Source organism: Nerophis ophidion, linkage group LG17 (assembly GCF_033978795.1).
Source record: "Nerophis ophidion isolate RoL-2023_Sa linkage group LG17, RoL_Noph_v1.0, whole genome shotgun sequence".
Taxonomy (NCBI): Eukaryota; Metazoa; Chordata; class Actinopteri; order Syngnathiformes; family Syngnathidae; genus Nerophis; species Nerophis ophidion.
Window position 1 is genome coordinate 28,141,024 of NC_084627.1, and position 11,270 is coordinate 28,152,293.

Here is an 11,270-nt window from a genome sequence, read left to right on the forward strand (position 1 = left end):
GGTTAGGTCTTTTAAGAAGAGGATGAATAACCGCTTTTTTGAATGCTAGGGGAACAGTGCCCGAGGAAAGTGATAAGTTTATAATATTTAGCACTGATGGACCTAATAATACAAAGAGCTCCTTGATCAGTTTCCCAGGAAGAGGGTCAAGTAAACATGTTGTTTGTTTTATTCCATTTACACGTTGTAACAATTACTCTAATGTTATTTCCTCAAAACGAGAGAAACTATTTTGGAGGGCAGTATCCGCTGTATATACCATCGTGTCAATGTTAATAGAACCCCGTTGTAGCTGGGACGCATTGTCTTTAATCTCCTTTCTAATGACTTCAATTTTCTTACTAAAGAATTGCATAAAGTCATCAGCTGAGTGGGTGGAGCTACTGGAAGGGGTCCCTTGTTGGGTTAGCAATGCTACCGTACTAAACAAAAATTTAGGATCGTTTTTATTACGGTGGATGAGATTTGAGTAATATTTAGCTTTAGCTAAGGTAAGCATGCATTTATAAGTTATTAAACCATCACTCCAGGCTTGATGGTGCACCTCAAGTTTAGTCGTGCGCCATTTGCGTTCCAGCTTTCTACATAATAATTTCTGAGCTCTAGTTTCTTCTGTAAACCACGGGGTGCGCTTTTTTGGAGCCTTTTTTAACTTTAGCGGTGCTATGTTATCAATGGTTTCGCGCAGGGCGTCGTTAAAGTTGTTAGTGAGGTTATCAATAGAGCCCACATACTTTGGGAATGGTGCCATTACCGAGGGCAGTAGGTCAGCAAGAGTTGTCGTTGTGGCCGTATTAATGTTGCGGCTGCTATAGCAGTTATTATTATTATTAGTTTGACGAGCATGTGTCTGAACCTCGAATTTTATAAGGTAATGATCGGACAATACTTTAGTATACAGGAGTATCATAACTTTGGAAATGGTGATACCCCTGACAAACACTAGGTCTATCGTATTACCGTTGCGATGCGTGGGTTCATTTATTATTTGTGTGAGACCACAGCTATCAATTATAGTCTGGAGCGCTACGCACGGTGGGTCCGATGGGGTATTCATATGGATATTAAAGTCCCCCATTATGATTATATTATCGGCGTGTGTCACTAGATCAGCAACGAACTCTGAGAATTCATTGACAAAGTCCGAACAGGGCCCTGGGGGGCGGTAGATAACAGCCAGGTGTAGAGGCAGCGGTGTGACACACTTCATAGTAAGCACCTCAAACGATTTATATTTATTATTTATGTTAGGACTAAGGTTAAAGTTTTCGTTGTATATTAGTGCGACCCCCCCACCCCTTTTAAGCGGACGGGCAATATGCGCATGTGTAAAGTTAGGAGGACATGCCTCATTTAGCGCAAAAAAGTCGCTTGGTTTAAGCCAGGTTTCGCTGAGACCGATGACGTTAAGATTGTTGTCTCTGATGATATCATTAACTAACAACGTTTTGGGAGACAATGATCTTATGTTTAAAAAACCTATATTATAGGTAGTGGGCTGTTTAAGGAAATGTTTGATCAAATTATCCGTAGTAGCAATATTGATAATGTTGTGTTTATTATGCCCAGTGCATTTAGTATAATTACGACCATATCTAGGAATTGATACGACGGGAATTTTCCGATTGTTTGTTTGTTGCTTTGATAAACTGAACGCATCATAGTTTGCCACCTTAGTAGAACACATGTCCAACTCTGAAACAGTCAAAGCAGAAAAAACTTGTTCTAATTTAACTGACCCTTTACCCAGACCAGTAGTCTCGCATCGTCCATTTAAATCCGGCTTCAGGATGGAGGGAAGTGGTGTTCTGTGGGGATTAGCCTTCTGCTTTGTTTTTAGCCCCGCTCGACATCCGCCTTTCCGATCACACCGCTGGCGTCTGCTCTGTAGACGGCCCCCGCTGCTACTATACTCCCCTGCTTCACAGGCCGCTGGATGTAGCCGCCGCAGCACTCCCGTGCTAGTCAGCACGTCCAGCAAGCACGCGTCTATCAGTCCAAAACGGCCCGATATGTCCACATCCAGAAGTGTCTGGCGGTCATACGTGATCACAGAGTGACCACGATGCGAGCCAGCCATGAAGTCTGCAGAACTGTCCGGCATTTCCGCCAAATGTTCCATCCTTAGCAAGAGCTCCGCAATGTCGCAGCCCGTCCGGGCGCCGCCATCTTGGAATCCGCCATCTTGGATATTAGTGCCCAAGGCATGGGTAACTTACACATCTGTGAAGGCACCATTAATTCTGAATGGTCCATACAGGTTTTGCAGCAACATATGTTGTCATCCAAGCAACGTTATCATGGCTGCCCTGCTTATTTCAGCAAAACAATGCCAAGCCATGTGTTACAACAGCGTGGCTTCATATCAAAAGAGTGCTGGTACTTTCCTGGCCCGCCTGCAGTCCAGACATGTCTCCCATCAAAAATGTGTCGCGCATTATGAAGCGTAAAATACGACAACAAGACCCCGGACTGTTGAACAACTTAAGCTCTACATAAAACAAGAATGGGAAAGAATTCCACTTTTGAAGCTTCAACAATTCGTTTCCTCAGTCCCCAAACGTTTGAGTGTTGTTAAAAGAAAATGTGATGTAACACAGTGGTGAACATGCCCTTTCCCAACTACTTTGGCACGTGTTGCAGCCATGAAATTGTAAGAGTCTATGAGTTTGAACATCAAATATGTTGTCTTTGTAGTGCATTCAATTGAATATGAGTTGAAAAGGATTTGCAAATCATTGTATTCCGTTTATATTTACATCTAACACAATTTCCCAACTCATATGGAAACAGGGTTTGTACTTGTATAGCGCTTTTCTACCTTCAAGGTACTCAAAGCGCTTTGACACTACTTCCACATTTACCCATTCACACTGATGGAGGGAGCTGCCATGCAAGGCGCTAACCAGCACCCATCAGGAGCAAGGATGAAGTGTCTTGCTCAGGACAACGGACGTGACGAGGTTGGTACTAGGTGGGGATTGAACCAGGAACCCTCGGGTTGTGCACGGCCACTGCGCCACGCCGTCCCATATATATATATATATATATATATATATATATATAATTGAGTTTATACCAAAAAGTTCTATTTTGGTTTCATCTGACCACATGACATTCTAGCAATCCTCTGCTGCATCATCCATGTATCCATTTTGGTACAAAGTCAACTCGTGGTGTTTGGAGAAAGACAAATACTGAGTTGCATCCCAAGAACACCATTCCTACTATGAAGCATGGGGGTGGAAACATCATGATTTGGGGCTCTTTTTCTGCTAAGGGGACAGGACGATTGATCCGTGTTAAGGAAAGAATGAATGGGGCCATGTATCGTGAGATTTTGAGCCAAAACCTCCTTCCATCGGTGAGACCTTTGAATGGTTGACCAAATACTTATTTTCTGCCATAATTTACTAATAAATTCTTTAAAATTCCTACAATGTGAATTCCTGTTTTTTTTTCACATTCTGTCTCTCACAGTTGAAGTGTACCTATGATGAAAATTACAGACCTCTGTCATCATTATAAGTGGGAGAACTTGCACAATCGGTGGCTGACTAAATACTTGTTTGCCCCACTATGTATGTGTATATATATATATATATATATATATATATATATATATATATATATATATATATATATATATATATATATATATATATATATATATATATATATATCCATCCATCCATCCGTTTTCTACCGCTTATTCACTTTCGGGGTCGCGGGGGGCGCTGGCGCCTATCTCAGCTACAATCGGGCGGAAGGCGGGGTACACCCTGGACAAGTCGTGACCTCACCGCAGGGCCAACACAGAGAGACAGACAACTTTCACACACTAGGGCCAATTTTAGTGTTGCCAATCAACTTATCCCCAGGTGCATGTCTTTGGAAGTGGGAGGAAGCCGGAGTACCCGGAGGGAACCCACGCATTCACGGGGAGGACATGCAAACTCCACACAGAAAGATCCCGAGCCTGGATTTGAACCCAGGACTGCAGGACCTTCGTATTGTGAGGCAGACGCACTAACCCCTCTGCCACCGTGAAGCTATATATATATATATATCGTACCTGGTTAAATTATAAAAAAAACGGCGACTTATAGTCTGAAAAATACGGTGTGTATATATATATATATGTATATATCCCGCGACCCCGAAAGGGAATAAGCGGTAGAAAATGGATGGATATATATATATATATATATATATTAGGGGTGTGGGAAAAAATAGATTCGAATTTAAATCGCGATTCTGTCAGCAGACTGGAGTAGATCCTGCTGAAATCCTATGTATTGAATGAATACAGAATCGTTTTGATTTGGGAAAAATATTGTTTTTGAATCGAGAATCGCGTTGAATTATCGAATCGCGACCCCAAGAATCAATATTGAATCGAATGGTGGCACACCAAAAGATTCTTAGCCATAATATATGTATGTATATATATATATATATATATATATATATATATATGTATATATATATATACATATATACATATATGCGACATCTATATATGTATATATATATATATATATACGTATATGCGATATATTTATTTGTAAATATATATATATATATATATATATATATAAATAAATATATATACATATATGCAACATATTTATTTGTATATATATATATATATATAAATAAATATATATACATATATGCAACATATTTATTTGTATATATATATATATATATATATATACATGTATATATATACATACATGTTTATATATATGTTTATATATATACATGTACGTATATATATATGTATGTATGTATGTATATGTATATATATGTATATACACATATATACATATATATACATGTATATATGTATATATGAAGGAACTCTCCTGAAGGAATCAATAAAGTACTATATATCTATCTATCTATCTATCTATATGTATATAAGGCTTCAGGTGGCAGAGGGGTTAGTGCGTCTGCCTCACATTAAGAAGTTCCTGCAGTGCTGGGTTCAAATCCAGGCTCTGGATCTTTCTGTGTGGAGTTTGCATGTACTCCCCGTGACTGCGTGGGTTCCCTACGGGTACTCCGGCTTCCTCCCACTTCCAAAGACATGCACCTGGGGATAGGTTAATTGGCATCTTCAATATCGACTCTTCCATCCATCCATTTTCTACCGCTTATTCCCTTTCGGGGTCGCGGGGGGCGCTGGCGCCTATCTCAGCTTCAATCGGGCGGAAGGCGGGGTACACCCTGGACAAGTCGCCACCTCATCGCAGGGCCAACACAGATAGACAGACAACATTCACACTCACATTCACACACTAGGGCCAATTTAGTGTTGCCAATCAACCTATCCCCAGGTGCATGTCTTTGGAGGTGGGAGGAAGCCGGAGTACCCGGAGGGAACCCACGCATTCACGGGGAGAACATGCAAACTCCACACAGAAAGATGCCGAGCCTGGATTTGAACCCAGGACTGCAGGACCTTCGTATTGTGAGGCAGACGCACTAACCCCTCTGCCACCGTGAAGCCCAATATCGACTCTTTAAAATTCAAAATTCAACCGGAAAAAAAAGAAGTGAAAAACTAGCTAATTTGAATCATTTTGAAAAAATTAAAAAGAGAATTTATGGAACATCATTAGTAATTTTTACTGATTAAGATTAATTTTAGAATTTTGATGACATGTTTTAAAAAGGTTAAAATCCAATCTGCACTTTGTTAGAATATATAACAAATTGGACCACGCTATGTTTCTGACAAAGACAAATCATTATGTCTTCTAGATTTTCCAGAACAAAAATTTTAAAAGAAATTCAAAAAATTTTGAAATAAGATTTAAATTTGATCCTTCAGATTTTCTAGATTTGCAAGAATAATTTTTTTAAATTTTAATCATAAGTTTGAAGAAATATTTCACAAATATTCTTCGTCGAAAAAACAGAAGGTAAAATGAAGATTCAAGTTCAAATGTATTTATTATTCTTTACAATAAAAATATTTTTACTTGAACATTGATTTAAATTGTCAGGAAAGAATAAGAAGGAATTTAAAAGGTAAAAAGGTATGTGTTTAAAAATCCTAAAATCATTTTTAAGGTTGTATTTTATTCTTTGAAATTGTCTTTCTGAAAGTTATAAGAAGCAAAGTAAAAAAATAAATGAATTAATTTAAACAAGTGAAGATCAAGTCTTTAAAATATTTTCTTGGATTTTCAAATTCTATTTGAGTTTTGTCTCTCTTAGAATTAAAAATGTCGAGCAAAGCGAGACCAGATTGCTAGTAAATAAATACAATTTAAAAAATAAAGGCAGCTCACTGGTAAGTGCTGCTATTTGAGCTATCTTTAGAACAGGCCAGCGGGTGACTCATCTGGTCCTTACCGCGTTGGTGAACCCTGCTTTATTGTGTGTCTATTATACACACCTTTTCTCTGTTTTGTATGATGAGTGTATGGAAAGTCATGGGTGCTCAATGGGCTCACTTCTATTAATATGCACAGGGCGTTGCAGGGCGCAGAGCTTCTCTGTTGTGGCAGCTGCAGCCACAAGGGAAATTGTGACTAAAACCTGAAAACAGAAAAAAAAATGGTGCTACCTTTTTTTTTCTAAATCTATTTTAAACTAGTGGCACCCTGTTGTCACGCTCAGTCACTTGTTAGCTATCACCTTCTCCCCCTTCATTGACAAATTGGTGTTTTTATTTATTGAAACATTGCACTTAAGTGCATTTGCTTCCTTGCAGCATGTTATGTTGATTCTGCCTACTCCTTGTTAAATTAACTTCAAATGTGATTATGCTAACTGTTGCTTTTGAAATAAGTCCCTGTTGACAGTAAACCATGCAGCTAAACGTTGCCTAAAGTAAAATGGAAAAACTACACTGTGACAGGTTTCCAGCCCTCATCGTGCGGGTTGCATGGACCATCGATACAAGACGCATCGTAGCAGGTTCAATAAACATGGTTGTGTCCCAGTGGGTTGCGCCAATTTCTATCGAGACCTCCTTTGCTGCTCGTCTCGGCTCGCCTTTCGGTGGCTGATGACTGCGTCTTCCTCGCGGGCTATTCTTTGGTCTGGTCGCTCTGGTCGTCTTTTTCTGTGGATTCTCCTCCGTCTTCTGCCCCGATCACTCCTCCTTCTCCCCTTTTAAACTGCAGGAGAAGATGCAGGGATTGAGAGCAGGTGTGTGGTTTACGCACCTGACTCCGATTGCTGCAGCGTTGCTACAAGCGCGCTCCGCCATACACTCCGCCTCCTGGCCGCCATCTTGAGTAGGACCACTACCCGCTGTTGTCCCGTTGGTTCCACATCTCCACATACACATTTGGAATTGTTGACGTCACAGCACATCATAACAACAATCCACTTGTTACTGTGCAACAATGCTGGATCATTTACTTCAGGGGTGTCAAACTCATTTTAGATGGGGGGGGCCACATGGAGAAAAATCTACTTCCAAGTGGGATGGACTGGTAAAATCACAGCACAAAAACTTAAAAATAAAGACAACTTCGGATTGTTTTCTTGGTTTAAAAATAGAACAAGCACATTCTGAAAATGTACAAATCATAGTGTTGTTGAGGCTTTTTTTACACTTACATACTGCGGTTGATAATGTTCTATCTTTATTTGTGGTTATTTATACTATCTGAATAAATGATGTGATAATGTTCATCAGTCAACTCATTGGTGTTCATTTTCAATCCATCGAAAATAAAAAAAATAATATCAAAATCTAATTACAGGATGCTATTTATGTAGTTTGCTCATTTTCCTTGACTGGTGCACTAACATTATGTGGTTTATGTAGCATCATCTACAAACCCTGTTTCAATTTGAGTTGGAAAGTTGTGTTAGATGTAAATATAAACAAAATACAATGATTTGCAAATCCTTTTAGACCCATTTTAAGTTGAATGCACTACAAAGACAAAATATTTGATGTTCAAACTCATAAACTTTGTTGTTTTTTTTTGCAAATAATAATTTACTTAGAATTTCAAGGCTCCAACACGTGCTTAAGTAGTTGGGAAAGGGCAAAGTTCACCACTGTGTTACATCACCTTTTCTTTTAACAACACTCAATAAACGTTTGGGAACTGAGGAAACTAATTGTTGAAGCTTTGAAAGAGGAATTCTTTCCCATTCTTGTTTTATGTAGAGCTTCAGTCGTTCAACAGTTTGGGGTCTCCGCTGTCGTATTTTACGCTTCATAATGCGCCACACATTTTCCATGGGAGACAGGTCTGGACTGCAGGTGGGCCAGGAAAGTAACCACACTTTTTTTCTACGAAGCCACGCTGTTGTAACACGTGCTGAATATGGCTTGGCATTGTCTTGCTGAAATAAGCAGGGGCGTCCATGAAAAAGACAGCGCTTAGATGGCAGCATATGTTGTTCCAAAACCTGTATGTACCTTTCAGCATTAATGGTGCCTTCACAGATGTATAAGTTACCCATGCCTTGGGCACTAATGCACCTCCATACCATCACAGATGCTAGCTTTTGAACTTTGCGTCGATAACAGTCTGGATGGTTCGCTTCCCCTTTGGTCCAGATGACACGATGTCGAATATTTCCAAAACAATTTAAAATGTGGACTCATCAGACCACAGAACACTTTTTCACTTTGCATCAGTCCATCTTAGATGATCTCGGGCCCAGAGAAGCCGGCGGCGTTTCTGGATGTTGTTGATAAATGGTTTTCGCTTTGCATAGTGGAGCTTTAACTTGCACTTACAGATGTAACGACCAACTGTGTTTAGTGAAAGTGGTTTTATGAAGTGTTCCTGAGCCCATGTGGTGATATCCTTTATAGATGGATGTCAGTTTTTGATACAGTGCCGTCCGAGGGATCGAAGGTCACGGTCATTCAATGTTGGTTTCCGGCCATTCCGCTTACGTGGAGTGATTTCTCCAGATTCTTGGAACTTTTTGATAATATTATGGACCGTAGATGTTGAAATCCCTAAATTTCTTGCAATTGCACTTTGACAAACGTTGTTCTTAAACTGTTTGACTATTTGCTCACGCAGTTGTGGACAAAGGGGTGTACCTCACCCCATCCTTTCTTGTGAAAGACTGAGCATTTTTTGGGAAGCTGTTTTTATACCCAATCGTGGCACCCACCTGTTCCCAATTAGCCTGCACACCTGTGGGATGTTCCAAATAAGTGTTTGATGAGCATTCCTCAACTTTATCAGTACTTATTGCCACCTTTGCCAACTTTTTTGTCACGTGTTGTTGGCGTCAAATTCTAAAGTTAATGATTATTTGCAAAAAAAATGTTTATCAGTTTGAACATCAAATATGTTGTCTTTGTAGCATATTCAACTGAATATGGTTTGAAAATTATTTGCAAATCATTGTATTCCGTTTGTATTTACATCTAAGATAATTTCCCAACAGGTTTTGTACAAAGATACAAATAATTGATATTGTGACATCTAGTGGAGACATTTAGAACAGTAGTTTCTTTCATTAAAAATGTTTGGTTCATTTTTATACTAAGCAAACTCAACTCGCGGGCTGGATAAAACCTGTAGTGCAAAAAAAACCGTAGTGTCTAACCTAAATAACAGATTTTTAGGATGTTTTTTTCCCGACAAACTCGGGGCTGGACTGCACAAGACCGGACCTGCTGTGGGACTATGCTGCAATACTTCCACCAGCATTTCCCACAGATTGGCAAGCTGTTTGTGGTGGTGGGGGCGCACCAATATAAAGTCGTTGTATGATCTTTATAATTGGCTATGATGCATGTATTCTCTTTAAAAGGCTAAAAAAAAAGTATCGTTAAGTGATTTATATTTATATAGCGCTTTTCTCGAGTGACTCAAAGCACTTTTACGTAGTGAAACCCAATATCTAAATTACATTTAAAGCAGTGTGGGTGGCACTGGGAGCAGGTGGGTAAAGTGTCTTGCCCAAGGACACAACGGAAATGACTAGGATGGCGGAAGCGGGGATTGAACCTGCAACCCTCATGTTGCTGGCAAAGCCACTCTACCAACCGTGCTATACCGCAGTGTATACATCTACAGTACAGGCCAAAATTTGGACACACCTTCTCATTCAATGTTTTCTTTATTTTCATGACTATTTACATTGTAGATTGTCACTGAAGGCGTCAAAACTATGAATAAACACATGATGTACTTAACAAAAAGGTGAAATAACAAAACATGTTTCATAATCTAGTTTCTTCAAAATAGCCACAATTTGCTCTGATTACTGCATTGCACACTCTTGGCATTCTCTCGATGAGCTTCAAGAGGTAGTCACCTGAAATGGTTTTCACTTGACAGGTGTCATAGTTTTGATGCCTTCAGTGACAATCTACAATGTAAATAGTCGTGAAAATAAAGAAAACGCATTGAAATGAGAAGGTGTGTACAAACTTTTGGCCTGTACTGTGTTTAAAGACAAATTGGTGTTATTATTTTTTTGGTATCACCAAATGTTTTTCTTTCTACTTTATATTTGGTTCTATTTTTCAATTGTTGCTCCTTATTCTATTGCTTGGATGTTGTACCCCCTGGTTTATTTACATGTATTATTCTGTACTCCCTGAATGTTGGAATTGAGTTTGGTAGTTACAGTAAATAAACTGACATCGGGGGCGGTACCTCTGGATTGGCAGACCGAGGTGATGGTCCCTCTCTTAAAGAAGGGGGGACCGGAGGGTGTGTTCCAACTATCGTGGGCTCACACTCCTGAGCCTTCCCGGTAAGGTCTATTCAGGTGTACTGGAGAGGAGGTTACGCCGGATTGTCGAACCTCGGATTCAGGAGGAACAGTGTGGTTTTCGTCCTGGTCTTGGAACTGTGGACCAGCTCTATACTCTCGGCAGGGTCCTTGAGGGTGCATGGGAGTTTGCCCAACCAGTCTACATGAGCTTTGTGGACTTGGAGAAGGCATTCAACCGTTTCCTTTGGGAATTCCTGTGGGGAGTGTTTAGAGAGTATGGGGTATTGGACTGTCTGATTGTGGCGGTCTGTTCCCTATAAGATCAGTGTCAGAGCTTGGTCCACATTGCCGGCAGTAAGTCGGAAACATTTCCAGTGAGGGTTGGACTCCTCCTGCCACTTTGTCCTGCCTGCCACCCGAGTTCAGTTGGGATAGATGCCTGCGGAGAATCGACAACATTGTTGTTTGAAGAGAAATGTGAAATGAAGAACTACTGGACCGACGATAAATCACATCGAATAATCACTTTAATGCATGCTGTAACAGTAATCAGAGACATGCCTTTTGCGAAGTTATTCATCTCAACTTGAGTG